At 43.2% G+C, this 15,269-nt stretch overlaps 1 pseudogene; it reads right to left on the reverse strand.

Moving 5' to 3' along the window:
* Positions 1-4,777: 4,777 nt before the first annotated feature.
* On the reverse strand, positions 4,778-5,569 carry LOC108543814 (40S ribosomal protein S3a pseudogene; annotated as a pseudogene).
* Positions 5,570-15,269: the final 9,700 nt, after the last annotated feature.

The following is a 15,269-nucleotide window of genomic DNA, read 5'->3' on the forward strand; positions in this document are numbered from 1 at the left end:
TGTAGCCCCAGCTACTTAGGAGACTGAGGCGGGAGGGTCTCCTGAGCCCAGGAGGTTAAAGCTACAGTGAGCAATAATCAAGCCACTGCACTCTAGGCTGGGTGACAGAGTGAGACCCTGTCTCAAATTTAAAATAAAAAATTATATATATATAGACACACACAGTATATATATATATATATATATATATATATATATATATATACACACACACACACACACACACACACACACACACACACACACAAAAGAAAGAGAGAGTCTCACTCTATTTTCCAGGCTGGAGTGCAGTGGCATGATCTCAGCTCACCACAACCTGCCTCCCAGGTTCAAGTGACTCTCCTGCCTCAGCCTCCCAAGTAGCTGAGACTACAGGCACACACCACCATGCTTGGCTAATGAGTGATTTCTACTGAGCAGTGAGACAAGTGAGTTTTATTTGTCATTATACTTTTCTAAGTTTTCTACTTTATTTTAAAATTTTCATAGCTACTAATATTTCTTTCTATGGGAAATTATTGGTGCAGGCCAGGCATGGTGGCTTACTCTTGTAATCCCAGCACTGACTGGGAAGCCTAGGCAGAGGATTGCTTGAGCCCAGGAGTTTGAGACTAGCCTGGGCAATATGGTGAGACCCTGTCTCTACAAAAAGAAAAATAATACAAAAAGTAGCTGAGCATGGGCCAGGCATGGTGGCTCATGCCTATAATCCCAGCACTTTGGGAGACTGAAGCGGGCAGATCACAAGGTCAGGAATTTGAGGCCAGCCTGGCCAGCATGGTGAAACCCCGACTCTCCTAAAAAAAAAATACAAAAGTTAGCCGGGCATGGTGGCATACACCTGTAGTCCCAGCTACTCGGGAGGCTGAGGCCGACTTGAACCGGAGAGGCGGAGAATTGCTTGAATGGGGGAGGCGGAGGTTGCAGTGAGCTGAGATCGCGTCACTGCACCTCCAGCCTGGGTGAAAGAGCAAGACTCTGTTTCAAAAAAAAAAAAAAAAAAGTAGCCAAGCATGGTGGTACACATCTGTGGTCCTAGCTACTAGCTACTAGCTACTAGGGAGGCTGAGGTGGAAGGATTGCTTGAGCTCAGGAGTTTGAGACTGCAGTGGGCCAAGATCATGCCACTGGGCTCCAGCTTAGGCCACAGAGTGAGACCCTGTCTTGAAAAAAATAAAAAAGAAAGAAAAAGAGCGAGTGAGAGAAGAAGGAAGGAAGGAAGGAGAGAGAGAGAGAGAGAGTCAGAAAAGAGAGAAAAAGAAAGAAAAGGAAGGAAGGAAGGCAAAAGAAAGAAAAGAGAAAGAAAGAAAGAAAGAAAGAAAGAAAGAAAGAAAGAAAGAAAGAAAGAAAGAAAGAAAGAAAGAAAGAAAGAAAGAAAGAGAAAGAGAAAGAAAGAAAGAAAAAGAGAAAGAAAGAAAGAAGGAAAAGAAAGAAGGAATTATTGGTACAATGGTGAAAATAAAATTTGTGATAACAATTTTTTAAATTTATAGACAGGTTTATTTTCCATCCCATCCTCCTTTGTATTCTATCTTTTACAGATGAAGAAATCAAGGTTCAGGTGCTCTTGGTGACATAGCCAGTTGAAGGGAAAGTACAGACTAGACGCCAGACCTTTACACGGGAGGGAGAGAGTGACCTCAAAGGGGAGTCTGGACTAGACTTCTAAGGCCCCTTCCAGATCGAGGCTCTCTTTCTCTCTGCTGCTGTGCTGGTTTCACCCCCTGCATTCACAGCCCTCCCAAGGTAAGAGAACTTCAGAAACCCATGAAGTGCTTCTGCCCCAGGTACTTCACTGAGCTCTAGTTTTCTTTCTGTAACTTGCAAATAGGGCTACAACTCTGACTCTGTGTTTCCAGATTCTGTTTCGATGCAGACAATTAGATAGTAAATAATTCAAGAGAACGGAAACTGGCAAAGTGGTGTGTGATGTCCAAATAGCTATCTTCTTTACCCTCTGGTGTAAACTTCAGGCTCATCTGCAACTCAGGAGCTCCAGGAGTAAGTGAAATGTACAAACACAGGAATCTCCCCTGTTTCCATTCCCCTCGTTTTTAAATATTGTTTGGGGGTGGGAATGCAGTTTAATTGAATATTAAGGTAAGACAGTTTGGCTTTGGACGACAGATTCAGACAACTTCTTAGGCATGTCTGAATTTCTTCCCGTGGTGGAGTAGAGTGATCAGAATCCAGAGGCATCAGTTTCTCCTTGACCTGAGGATTCATGATCCAAAGTTGTGGTCTCAGAAATATCACCATTCATCCTCTTTCTCTTCCTTCTGGGCAGTGAGGGAGACACATTTCACCAGACCCTTCTAAACTGCCCCGCCATTAAAGATGTAGTCTTAGTTAAGACCTGTTGAATTACAGGTAACATAAACCACCTCTGCCCTGGCTAAGAAGAAAAGGATAATGTATTATATGGACATGGGGGGGTCTTATAAAGCCCAAGGGCAAAGAAAATAGAGATGGACCAGCCTCTCAAGAAATTGGAGCTACAGGCATCACGTTACAGGACTTCAAAATCTATTACAAGGCTATAGTAACCAAAACAGCATGGTATTTGTATAAAAATAGACATATAGACCAATGGAACAGACTAGAGAACACAGCCAACTGATCTTCAACAAAGGTGCCAAGAGCTTACACTGGGGAAAGGACACCCTCTTCCATAAAGGGTGCTGGGAAAATTGGATAGCCACATGTAGAAGAATGAAATTGGATCCTTCTCTCTCACCATATGCGAAAATAAATTCAAAATGGATTAAAGACTGAAAATAAGATCTAAAACTATAAAATACTAAGAAAACTCTCTTGGACATTGGCCTAGGCAAAGAAGTTATGACTAAGACCTTGAAAGCACAGATAACAAAACAAAACAGACAAACGGGGCTATATTAAACTAAAAATCTTCTGAACAGCAGTTGATTGTTTCAATCAACAGAGTGAAGAGACAACTTGTTGAAAGGGAGAAAATATTTGCAAACTATTCATTCAACAAGGGACTAACATCCAGAATATAAAAGGAACTCAAAAATCTCAAAAAGGAAAGAACAAATAATCCCATTAAAAAGTGGGCAAAGTTGGGAGGCTGAGACGGGCGGATCACAAGGTCGGGAGATCAAGACCATCCTGGCTAACACAATGAAACCCTGTCTCTACTAAAACATATAAAAAACTAGCCAGGTGAGGTGGCGGGCGCCTGTAGTCCCAGCTACTCGGGAGGCTGAGGCAGGAGAATGGCGTAAACCCAGGAGGCGGAGCTTGCAGTGAGCTGAGATCCGGCCACTGCACTCCAGCCTGGGCGACAGAGCAAGACTCCATCTCAAAAAATAAATAAAAATAAAAATTAAATAAAAAGTATCGTCTCATCTAAAAAGCAGCATAATCAGCCAGGTGCGGTGGCTCACATCTGTAATCCCAGCACTTTGGGAGGCCGAGGCAGGCAGATCACTTGAGGTCAGGAGTTGGAGACCAGCCTGACCAACATGGAAAAACCCTGTCTCTAATAAAAATACCAAAAAATTAGCCAGGCGTGGGGGTGCATGCCTGTAATCCCAGTTACTCAGGAGGCTGAGGGAGGAGAATCGCTTGAACCCAGGAGGTGGGGGTTGCAGTGAGCTGAGATCGTGCCACTGCACTCCACCCTGGGCGATAAGAGTGAGACTCCCTCTCAAAAAATAAAAAAATAAAAAAATAAAAACACCTGACCTCACACCTGTGATCTCAGCACTTTGGGAGGCCAATTCGAGTGGACTGCCTGAGGACGTCAGGAGTTTGAGACCAGCCTGGCCAACATGGCAAAACACTTTCTCTACTAAAAATACAAAAATTAGCCAGGCATGGTGACATACACCTGTAATTCCAGCTACTTGGGAGNACATTTCTTAAAAGAAGACATGTAAATGGCCAACAGGTATATGAAAATGCTCACCATCACTCATCATTAGAGAAATAAAATCAAAACCACAATGAGATCTTACTCCAATCAGAATGGCTTTTATTAAAAGACAAAAAAAATATAACATCTTGGTAAGGATATGGAAAAAGGGGAAGTCTTTTACACTGTTGGTGGGAATGTAAATGAGTACAACCACTAAGGAAAACAGTATGGAGATTTCTTTTTTTCTTTCTTTTTTTTTTTTTTTTTTGAGACAGAGTCTCACTCTGTCACCCAGGTGGAGTACAGTGGTGCAATCTCAACTCATTGCAACCTCTGCCTCCCAGGTTCAAGCAACTCTCCTGCCTCAGCCTCCTGAGTAGCTTGGATTACAAGCACCCACCATCATGCCTGGCTAATTTTTGTATTTTTAGTAGAGACAGGGTTTCACCATGTTGTCCAGGTTAGTCTCGAACTCCTGATCTCAGGTGATCCACCTGCCTTGGCCTCCCAAAGTGCTGGGACTACAGGCATGAGCCACCGTGCCTGACCAGAGATTTCTTAAAAAAACTAAAAGTAGAATTACCATTTGATTCAGTGATCCTACTACTGGGTATCTACCCAAAGGAAAAGAAATCAATATATCAAAAGGATATCTGCAAACTTGCATGTTTATTGCAGCACTATGCACAATACTTAAGATATGGAATCCACCTAAGTGTCCATCAATGGAAGAATAAAGAAAATGTGGTATATATACACAATGGAATACTGTTTAGCCGTAAAGAGTGAAATCATGTCATTTGCAGCAACATGGATGGAACTGGAGATTATTATTATTAATTTTTTTTTATCACAAATAGGACTTTTTATTTGCCACTATTTTAAGTCTGAACTTTAAACAGATTCTTGGACTGGTCGTTCATATCCATCAGTTCGTTCAACTTTAGCACCTGTCTTGTCCCCAGTGACTTTTCCAGAACTACTGCCTTCACCATGAAGCTCCATGAGTTTTCCCAATTCAAACTTGAGCTTCTTCAGCATTTTTACTTTTCTAACAAAGACATCATGGAGAGGATAAATAGATTGGCAAGCCTTTTCTATGTCTTTTCCAGTGCTGTCTAGAATCAATTTATTGACCACTTCTTTCAAGTCATTTGTCGGCACCTCTTGGGTCATGATTTCCATCATCTTCTGGATTTGGCGGACCTGTTGGTCCTGAACATAAGAGGTCTTCCGTATCTGATTGTTGCGTTTTTTAGTGAAGCCAACACAGAACAGACGAAGCAAGTAACCATGAGTAGTCTTGACATCAATGTGAGCTTCAATCATTGTCTGCAATTTTTTGACCATGGAACACATTTTGTCATGAATAAGATCCATGCCATGGAAGTTAGTCAGGCAGTTTTTGCCCTGAACATCTTCAGTAATCAGCTTGAATTTTCTAAATGCAAATTCATCATTCTGCAAATCAGCAAGACTCACTTCAAACACACAACCCTTGAGGCTGTCGGATGCAATTTTGGTTCCTTGGGTCCTGGTGACTAGCGTCTTTCCAATATTTCTTATATTGAACATAGCAGCTGCTTTCACATTATACCAATCTTTCTTAGAAAATGGATCAATCACTTTCTTCTTGGCTCCCTTTTTGCTGCCTTTTGTAAGGCACTTGTTCTTGCCAACCACCATGGTGCTGCTCAGAGAGCCACAAGGCCTGGAGGTTATTCTCTTAAGTGAAAAAAGTCAGGCACAGAACGACAAATATTGCATTTTCTCACTTACATGTAGCAGCTAAAAAAATTGAACACATGGAGCTAGAGAATGGAAAAACAGTTAATAGAGATGGAAGGGACAGTGGTGGGGGGCGGGTGGCTAAAGAGAAGTGTTAAAACATACAAACATACAGTAAGATAAAAGGAATAAATTCAATATTCCACAGCAGAGTAGGATGACTAAACTTAACAAAAATGTGTTGTACTCACATGACGGACACCCTGAATGCCCCTTCTTGATCACTATGTATTATATACATATAACAAATTTTCTCATGTACCCCATGAATATACACAAATAATTTTTTTTAAAAAAAGAAACTGGAACTAACTCATGAAGAAAAGGGAAGTGTGTGGCTCAGTTAACCAACCATAGCAGGAGGAAGTGACTGGAATCAGGGACTCCAGCATCCCCTGGGTGCTGGGTGCTCCCAATGCTTCTCCTTTCCGTGGAAGGGCTTCATTTCCTCCTTCTGGAGACTGGCCTCTTCCATGAGCCTGGGGCATAGCCATTGGAAGCTTCCAGACTTATTCTCAAAGCTTTGTCACACTTTCCATCCACTGTAAAAACAAAAAGGCTCAACGGTCCTCAGTTTCAATGCAAAAAGACTCTGGTCTGCTTGGGCCGCCTGTCCTCACTGTAGTGGAGGTGTGGAGCAGGGGCCATAGTATGCTCTGGGTTTATTCAGTCATTTGTACCTGGATGACCTCACCATGGTTAAACGTTGAAAGGGTTTCAGAGGGCTTCCTCTTCTGGAGAGGATGTATATGTAGGAACAATCCAACACTCCTACTGAAGCAACTAGAAAAAACAGAGTAAGTTACAAAAATCATCTTTTTAGACATTGCAGAGTTGTGCCATCAATGAGGACTAATGAACTGAAACTCTGGAGAGGAAAGAGCCCTTTCCCTTTTTTTTTTGAGACGGAGTTTCACTCTTATTGCCCAGGCTGGAGTGTAATGGCGCAATCTAGGCCCACTGCAACCTCCGCCGCCTGGGTTCAAGTGATTCTCCTGTCCTAGCCTCCCGAGTAGTTGGGATTGCAGGCATGTGCCACCACACCCAGATAATTTTGTATTTTTATTAGAGATGGGGTTTCACCACATTGGTCAGGCTGGTCTCAAACTCCTGACCTCTCAGGTGATCTGCCTGCCTCGGCCTCCCAAAGTGCTAGGGTTACAGGCGTGAGCCACTGCGTCCGGCCAGAAAGAGCCCTTTCTAAATGTGCTCATTGTCTCTGACCATTTTCTTCCCGGGGAGTATTTGCCAAATCTGTGCACAGGCCAAGGATAGGGCTTGACCCAGTCATAGCGTCTCTACTGGGACAAAGAGAAACTGGTAGAGTTTTTGATGATCAACGTGATCTGTTGTAATGCTAGAATCTAGAGCTAAGCCGGAGCTCCTAAGAACAGAGCTGAATCTTCCATAGGCTTTCAGGGATGAGAAGACAGAGACATGCCAATGAAAAGAGTGGGCTCCATGCAAGGAACAGTGATGACCCAGAAGTGGACTGGGACTGACTAAGACTGCAACCCCACCTCAACCCAACTGAATTCTTGACTAGATTGAGGTGATCAATCCCTCACCCCATCTGCTGACAGAAGAAAAAGAGATTCATCACCGGAGGAAAATAACATCATCTGTTTCCTCTGTTTTCTTTTATATAATTACAAGGCATATAAAGAGCAGGAAAATGTGACTGATCAGAAAAAAGGCAGGAGCCACGTGCAGTGGCTCACGCCTGTAATCCAAGCAATTTGGGAGGCTGAGGTGGGTGGATCACCTGAGGTCAAGAGTTCGAGACCAGCCTGGCCAACGTGGCAAAACCCCGTCTCTACTAAAAATACAAAAATTAGCCAGGCATGGTGGTGGATGCCTGTAATCCCAGCTACTCAGGAGGCTGAGGCAGAAGAATCGCTTGAACCCGGGAGGCGGAGATTGCAGTGAGCCGAGATTACACCATGCACTCCAGCCTGGGTGACAAGAGCAAGACTCTGTCTAAAAAAAAAAAAAGAAAAGAAAAAGGAAAAAGAAAAAAAGTAGGCTGGGTGCAGTGGCACATGCCTGTAATTCCAGCACTTTGGGAGGCTGAGCTCAGTGGATCACTTGAGCTCAGGAGTTTGAGACCAGCCTGGGTAACATGGCAAAATCCCATCTCTACTAAAAATACAAAAATTAGCCAAGTGTGGTGGCACATGTCTGTAGTCATAGCTACTTGGGAGGCTGAGGTGGGAGAATCACTTGAATCCAGGAGGCAGAGTTTGCGATGAGTAGAGATCACACCACTGCACTCCAGCCTGGGCAACAGAGTAAGACCCTGTCTCCAAAAAAAAAAAAAAAAAAAAAGAGGTTAAAAAATTACCTGGGCTTGGTAACAATACCTGTAGTCCCAGCTACTTGGGAGGTTAAGAAGGGAGAATTGTTTAAACCCAGGAGGTCAAGGTTGCAGTGACCCATGACTGCACCACCACACTCTAGCCTGGTCAACAGAGAAAGACCCTGTCTCAAAAAAAAAAAAAAAAAAAAAAAATAGAGAAAGAACAGGGAGTAGAAGCAGACCCACAAATGATTCTGATATTTGTGTTAGCAGACAAGGACTTTATAATAAGTATTATAAATATGGTAAATAGAGAAAAATAATACAATAGGTGAAAATGAAAATTTCAACAGTGCATTCAAATCTATAAAAAAAAGAACCAAATGGGCATTCTAGAACTAAAAAATGCAATATCTGTAATTAAGAACTCATTAAGTGAAATATTTCCATAACTGTTGGTAAATACCTATTGGTCCAAGACTCCTAAGTTCCCTGTCCTCATCTCCTGGCCATCCTGGACCTCCTTGGGACACCCTGGACTTCCCCACAGCCCAACAAGTAAGAGTTAATGGCGAGCCCAGCCAGGGGCACTCAGGAGCCTGTTTTGCCACTGCTGCAAGTGTCCCTTATGATTGGTTGGTGTCTGTGCTTTCCCATTGTTTAACTATTTTGATTTTGATGTCATCTCTGACTAATTGATTGACTGATAGAGATGAGGGGTTGTGTTTGTTTGTTTTTTGTTTGCTTTTGTTTTTTTCAGATGGAGTCTTGCTCTGTCACCAGGCTGGAGTGCAGTGGCATGATCTTGGCTCACTGCAACCTCCGACTCCTTGGTTCAAGCGATTCTCCTGCCTCAGCCTCCTGAGTAGCTGGGATTACAGGCACGCGCTACCATACCCAGCTAATTTTTGTACTTTTAGTAGAGACGGGTTTCACCATGTTGGCCAGGATGGTCTTGATCTCCTGACCTCATGATCCACCCACCTTGGCCTCCCAAAGTGCTGGGATTACGGGCATGAGCCACCTTGCCTGGCCTGAGATGAGGTCTTGCTGTGTTGCCCACGCGGGTCTCAAACTCCTAGGCTCAAGTGATCGTCCTGCCTCAGCCTCCTGAAAAGCTGAGACTTGATGTCTTGTCTTGGTACTGTCATTGGAAGTCCCTATCAGAATCAAATAAATGAAATTGGGTAGAAAGAATTCCTCAAAGGGGGTAATACCAATAAGAGGAGACGTGGAAGGACGCGGAAAGGATATTTGTTCATTTATGATGCCCACTCAGAAAGCCAGATATCTAAGACTGAAGCCTGCTGTTTGCTGAGTTGAGCTTCTTTTAAGTTTCCTCACCACTGTATTTGAGGAGACTTGAGTGAGCCAGGAGGGAACAGATTTAGTGAGGCTAGATAAATTTGCTGTGTGGCTTGGTCTCTTGAATCTGATCAGTTTGTAGCTCCTACACCAGTTATTTTCATCAAATACTCAGGACAGCCTTAGCAACTTGAGTTTCTCAAAGGCAAAAGAATTTAGTGTGGACTAACTGCCTCCCAGAATATAGGTTAAAAGAGGAGATTTTAGAGATGGACAGTTCTGGATTCAGACTCCATATCTGCCTTTAACTGGTTGTTTGACCTTGGGCAAATCACTCTGCCCCTCTGAACTGCTCATATGTATCTCGAAGGTTTGCAGCAGACACTGTTGGTTAACTACCGAATGGGTTTCTCCTCCCCTTTTCTTTGCTGAAAAATACCTTTTTTTTTTTTTTTTTGAGATGGAGTCTAGCTCTGTCGCCAGGCTGGAGTGCAGTGGCACAATCTTGGCTCACTTCAACATCCACCTCCCTGGTTCAAGTGATTCTCCTGCCTCAGTCTCCCAAGTAGCTGGGATTACAGACACGCGCTGCCACGCCCAGCTAATTTTTGTGTTTTTAGTAGAGACGAAGTTTCACCATGTTGTCCAGCATGGTCTCGCTCTCCTGACCTCGTGATCCACCAACTTCAGCCTCCCAAAGTCCTGGGATTATAGGCATGAACCACTGCACCCGGTCAGACCTCTCTCTCTTTTTTTTTTTTTTTTTTCGGAGTGTTTTATCTCTTCCTGTCTCAGCTCAGGGGTGAATTATGCTTGGTGCAGGCCCATTGCAATAATCCCACTTTTGGGTCAATGGTTGGATTAAGCATGCATGTATGACCCAATTCTGGCCACTGAGATGAGAGGGGTGATCAACTAGAGGCTTCTTGGAAAGCTTTTATTGTACTTAAAAAAGATACAAGGAAGAGATCATCCCTCTGCTAAATACTGTCATGTCCAGATGGGATGCCTAAAAGTGCAGCAGCAATATTGTGATCATGAGGGGACCCAAGCTGAAGATCCAAGTCAACTAAGGATGACAGAGTGAAAAGATGGCAAGAACCTGGGTCCCCAACGACATAATCAAGCTTCTAAGTTAACCAACCCTAAAGCTACCCCTGGTAGGGACTTATTATTACATAGAAAATAACTCATTTCCTCATGTTTAAGCTTTTTTGAGTTGAGATTTCTCTTATGTGGAGTCAAAAGCATCCTAACAACCCCAGAGTTGTTTATGAGGATTTGATTCAATAAAACGATTTATGTAAAGCACTTAACACAATTCCTAGTATAAAAGGTGCTCAAAAAATAAGTATTATTATTATCATCATCATTTTTTTATCATTTTTATTTCCCCTTATTGCCTCAGTTCTGGCTGTAAGCAAAGGATAATGATTTTGGGATTTAAAGATGTGATAACAGGGATGGGGGAGTCAGAGGGAAAGGGATGAATTTAGGTGCCTGGGCTCTTCATCCGGAGCACCTTTGAACAGTAATTTTGGTTAAGGATTTTTTAAATCTGTGTGTGGATGCAGACAATAGAAACTGACTTAGGTTAGCTCAAATGAGCAAAAAGCCATTTTTTTAAGGGTATGGAGTGTGTCACATAATTGAAGGAAGAGATGAACAGCAAAGATTTAGGCAAGGAAGGAATTAAGTTTCAGAAATTCTCTTCCTCTGAACATCCCTCTCTCTTTGGAGCTCTCAGATAAGGAAATTTGGGCAAGGTGTCTGCACTGTGTTAATCAGCTTTGGCCAAGGGGCAGGGACATACAGATGTGGTAATTGAGAGGGACCATCCTTGCCTATCAGGACCTTTCTGAAAGAAGGAAGAACCCAAGATGTATCTCTTGCTCCCAGATGCTTTTCCAAAACTGCAGGTTTCCCCTAACTTTACACAAAAAGCAGCAGGCCAAAGCCAAATTCTGGACATGCTCAGAATTCAGTAATGCCAAAGGCGGTCTGTTTTCCATGGTGACTGGGAAAGGAAAAGAAAAACCTGGGCAAGGGACTAGCCTGGACCATGAAGTCTAACCAGACGTCTTCACTTGGGGCATCCAAACACTCACTTGGAATGTCCAAGCCAGAAGGACTAACACTGCCCTGGCATTTGCAAAAGTGCAAATATTATCACATGTGACAAATGTCTAAGTGCTTAAAAGCTATAAATCGAGTTATGCCCACCTCTACCCAACATTCCCAACCAGGCTTTTCTCTCTCACAAAGCTCACTTCTTTGAGTCTTGGAAGCTAAAGGAGCCAGGTTCTCTTTGCATCATTCCTTCCATTGGGATGCTTGAGTTGTCATACCCTGGTTATGCTGGGACAGGGCAGGGCAGTGCAGAAGCTGGCCTCAGGCCCAGGACTCTTGGGTGGTGACTGGATCCACCCATTCTTGGGATAGGGACTGATTCAGTCAAGCTCTCTTTTTTGCCAGGGTGGCCAGATTACCTTCCTCACACCTTACTTTTCCAACTTAGGATCTCCAGGCATTTTTACGTGCCTCCCCAAACGACACTATCCTAACTGAAGAGCAGGGAGTGGGGAAGAGAGGATTGGCAGGAAAGTAGTTACTGGGATTCAGTTCTGTTGAGACACATGCTTGGGTTGATTTGAGGAGATAACTTGAAATTGAAGCAACTGCTCTCTCCCTTATTTCCCAAGACAGAGCTGTGATTCTGTCCCCCTACTCCCCACCCTCACCCCACTCTCAGTGACAGCCTCAGGCCTCCTCCTCTAGCCTGAGAGGATGAGTTGGGTTTACACACACCCCATTCCTCCTACCTTTCAGAAAATTTTCCTGTAAAACCCAAGAATAAAAAAACCTTTGTGTCTCAATGTGTATACTATATGAGGCCAAGGGTGGGCGCTATTCTTTGCTTGATCTGAGGGCAGGACTAAGAAGGACCTTAGAGATTATCTCAGAAGCTGAGTTCACAGAAAGTAAGAACCTATCAAACGCCACTGGAGTGGGGTCAAGAGGGCTCAGGAGCAAATTAAGAGATCCCACAGTCCCACTGGTCAATGGTAGAAGAATCAGTGAGGATTATAATTTCACTGAACTCAAACTCATTAAATATATTAAACCCATGAATTTTTAATGACACTTAGAAAAAAAACAGCCCTCATTTGTCATCTTTTGAAAGATGCTAGGAAATCAACTTATTATTTTGAAACTGACAAGGAAGGAAAAGAAACAGCATTGATTCTGCCTTTTCTTTTCCAACTGTGTGTCATGATAACCAAATAGTTGATAAGAAGATGATTTTCTTTATAGAAACATTCTAGCTAATAAATGAAGAAGAAAAGAAGCTAAGAAATGTTAGCATATCAACATTTTGCATTTCGGAATTTTTCAACTCGTAATGAAATAATGGAGCTAGGCAATGATCATCAATAGCTGCTAACATCAAAAAAAGAAAGATAACAGGGCGTTATGTGCCTCCTGATGAAAACACAAAAAGCTGGGCCGGGTGCGGTGGCTCATGCCTGTAATCCCAGCACTTTGGGAGGCCGAGGCGGGTGGATCACTTGAGGTTAGGAGTTCGAGACCAGCCTGGCCAACATGGCAAAACCCTGTCTCCACTACAAATACAAAAATTAGCCAGGCATGGTAGCGCATGCCTGTAATCTCAGCTATTCTGGAGGCTGAGGCTGGAGAATCGCTTGAACCAGAGCAGCAGAGGTTGCAGTGAGCCAAGATTGTGCCACTGCACTCCAGCCTGGGTGGACACAGTGAGATTCTGTCTCAAAAAAAAAAAAAATTTTGTATGACGCAATCACTGAAATTTGAACATGGAATTAACATTAAATGATATTTAAGGAAGCTGGGCATGGTGGCTCATGCCTGTAATCCCAGGACTTTGAGAGGCAGAGGCAGGAAGATCACTTGAGTCCAGGAATTCAAGACCAGCCTGAGCAACAAAGTGAGACCCCCGCTCTCTACAAAAAAATAGAAAAAAAAAAAAATTAGCTGGGGCATGGTGGTGTGTACCTTTAGGCTGAGCTGGGAGGATCGCTTAAACCCAGGAGGTTGAGGCTACATGCCACTATACTCCAACCTGGGTGACAGAGCCAGGCCCTGTCTCAAAAATTCATAATGATAAAAAATGATATTTAAGGAAGTATTATTAACATTTTAGGTCTGATAATGATTTTGTGGCTGTATTTACATAGTACTTATCTCAGAGTGACGTACTGAAATATTTGTAGGTGAAATTATATGATTTCTGGCACTCGCTTCAAAATAATATTTGGGACATTTAGAGGTCAGCTAATAGGAGCATGGAAAAGCTAGATTGGCCTTGAGGGATGATTCTTGGGGCTGGGTAATGGGTGCATGGGAGTCTAGGAGTCTACTATGTGTCCTTTTCGTGTGTGTGTTTGAAACATAATGATCACATCATGGGTGTGTGTGCCAAGAAGACACTGTGCCAGGTGTTAAGGATTCTAAAATGATGCATCACCATCCCTACTCTAGAGTGACTTCAGTCTGGTTCCCAAACTCTTATCACTGAGCACCTATTTTATTTTTCTTTTCCCTCATAAGTCCTGTGTTTGGGAGATTCTCATCACCTAATAAATGTATTTATGTATTTATAAGTTTCTCCGTGCTGGCTAGGCTGGTCTCAAACTCCTGGCCTCAAGTGATCTGCTCTCCTCGGCCTCCCAAAGTGCTGAGATTACAGGAATGAGCCAACACGCCCAGCCAATGCATTTATTATGTAATAATTTAAAAGTACTCTTCGTGGTGTGTCCAAACATTTCTTCTTTTGTGAAGTCTTAAGGGAAGACTGGGAACTCCAAAGTGGCCCAAACTTTTAATTTTACAGAGACAGAAACTAAGGCCTAGACAGGGAGACTGCCCAGGCCACACGCATTGGCAAAGGTGAGAGTGGAGTCCAGTTGTAGAACCCACTCTTCTGCTTGTCCAGTGCGCCACCACTGGCTGAGGACAGGCGGTGTTTTGCAGTGTGTAGCTGATCGAGTTTACCTACTAGGAACAGTCACTATATTAGCCTGTCAGCTTCTCTTTTTAAGACTAATTGATGCCAATTTCTTCAACTTTTCTTTTAATTTTTTTTCTTTCTTTTCTTTCTTTTTTTTTTTTTTTTTTTTTTTTTTTTTTTTTTTTTTTTTTGTAGAAACAGGATTTCACTTTGTTGCACAGGCTAGTTTCAAACTCCTGAGCTCAAGTGATCCTCCCACCACGGCCTCCCAAAGTGCTGGGATTGCAGGTGTGAGCCACCATGCCCAGCCCAACTTTTCTTCATAGATTTTCTTTACTTTCCACCTTCTGAGACTATCCCAAAGCTGTCTGATACATTGCCAATGTCAATTTAAATTTTCACTTTATGACAAGTTGCTGAGCACTTATTTTCTTCACGCCTCCACAGTGAAAAAGGGAGCCAGAAAAGAAGTCAAGCACAGTCAACTCCTGGTTATCCCAGGGCAGGATGACCAATTTTCCATCAATCATGCTGAAAACAAAACCAATACAACTATGTGATAGGGGTAGAATAGTAAGCAGTACATGCCACACTGGGTAACTTTTTCTTTTAAGACTGGTGAAGCGCAGTAGTGAGAAGGTGGGGAAGGAGTAGAATAAGGAGTATGGGCCAGGCTCAGTGGCTCACACCTGTAATCCCAGCACTTTAGGAGGCCGAAGCGGGTGGATCACGAGGTCAGGAGATCGAGACCATCCTGGCCAACATGGTGAAACTCCGATAAGCCAACCTACTTATCACCCTGCTTCCCTAACTTTCAGTGCTCAGTTTCCTACCTAGAAACTCTAGTCTAATAACCACAACTACATATTGTACAAGCTTAGCAAACTAAAACTAAAAACACAAAAAATTAGCCTGGCATGGTGGTGCGTGCCTGTAATCTCAGCTACTCAGGAGGCTGAGGCAGGAGAATCCCTTGAACAGAGGTGTCGGAGGTTGCAGTGAGCTGA

The sequence above is a fragment of the Rhinopithecus bieti genome, unplaced genomic scaffold, assembly GCF_001698545.2.
Source record: "Rhinopithecus bieti isolate Rb0 unplaced genomic scaffold, ASM169854v2 scaffold_25291, whole genome shotgun sequence".
NCBI lineage: Eukaryota > Metazoa > Chordata > Mammalia > Primates > Cercopithecidae > Rhinopithecus > Rhinopithecus bieti.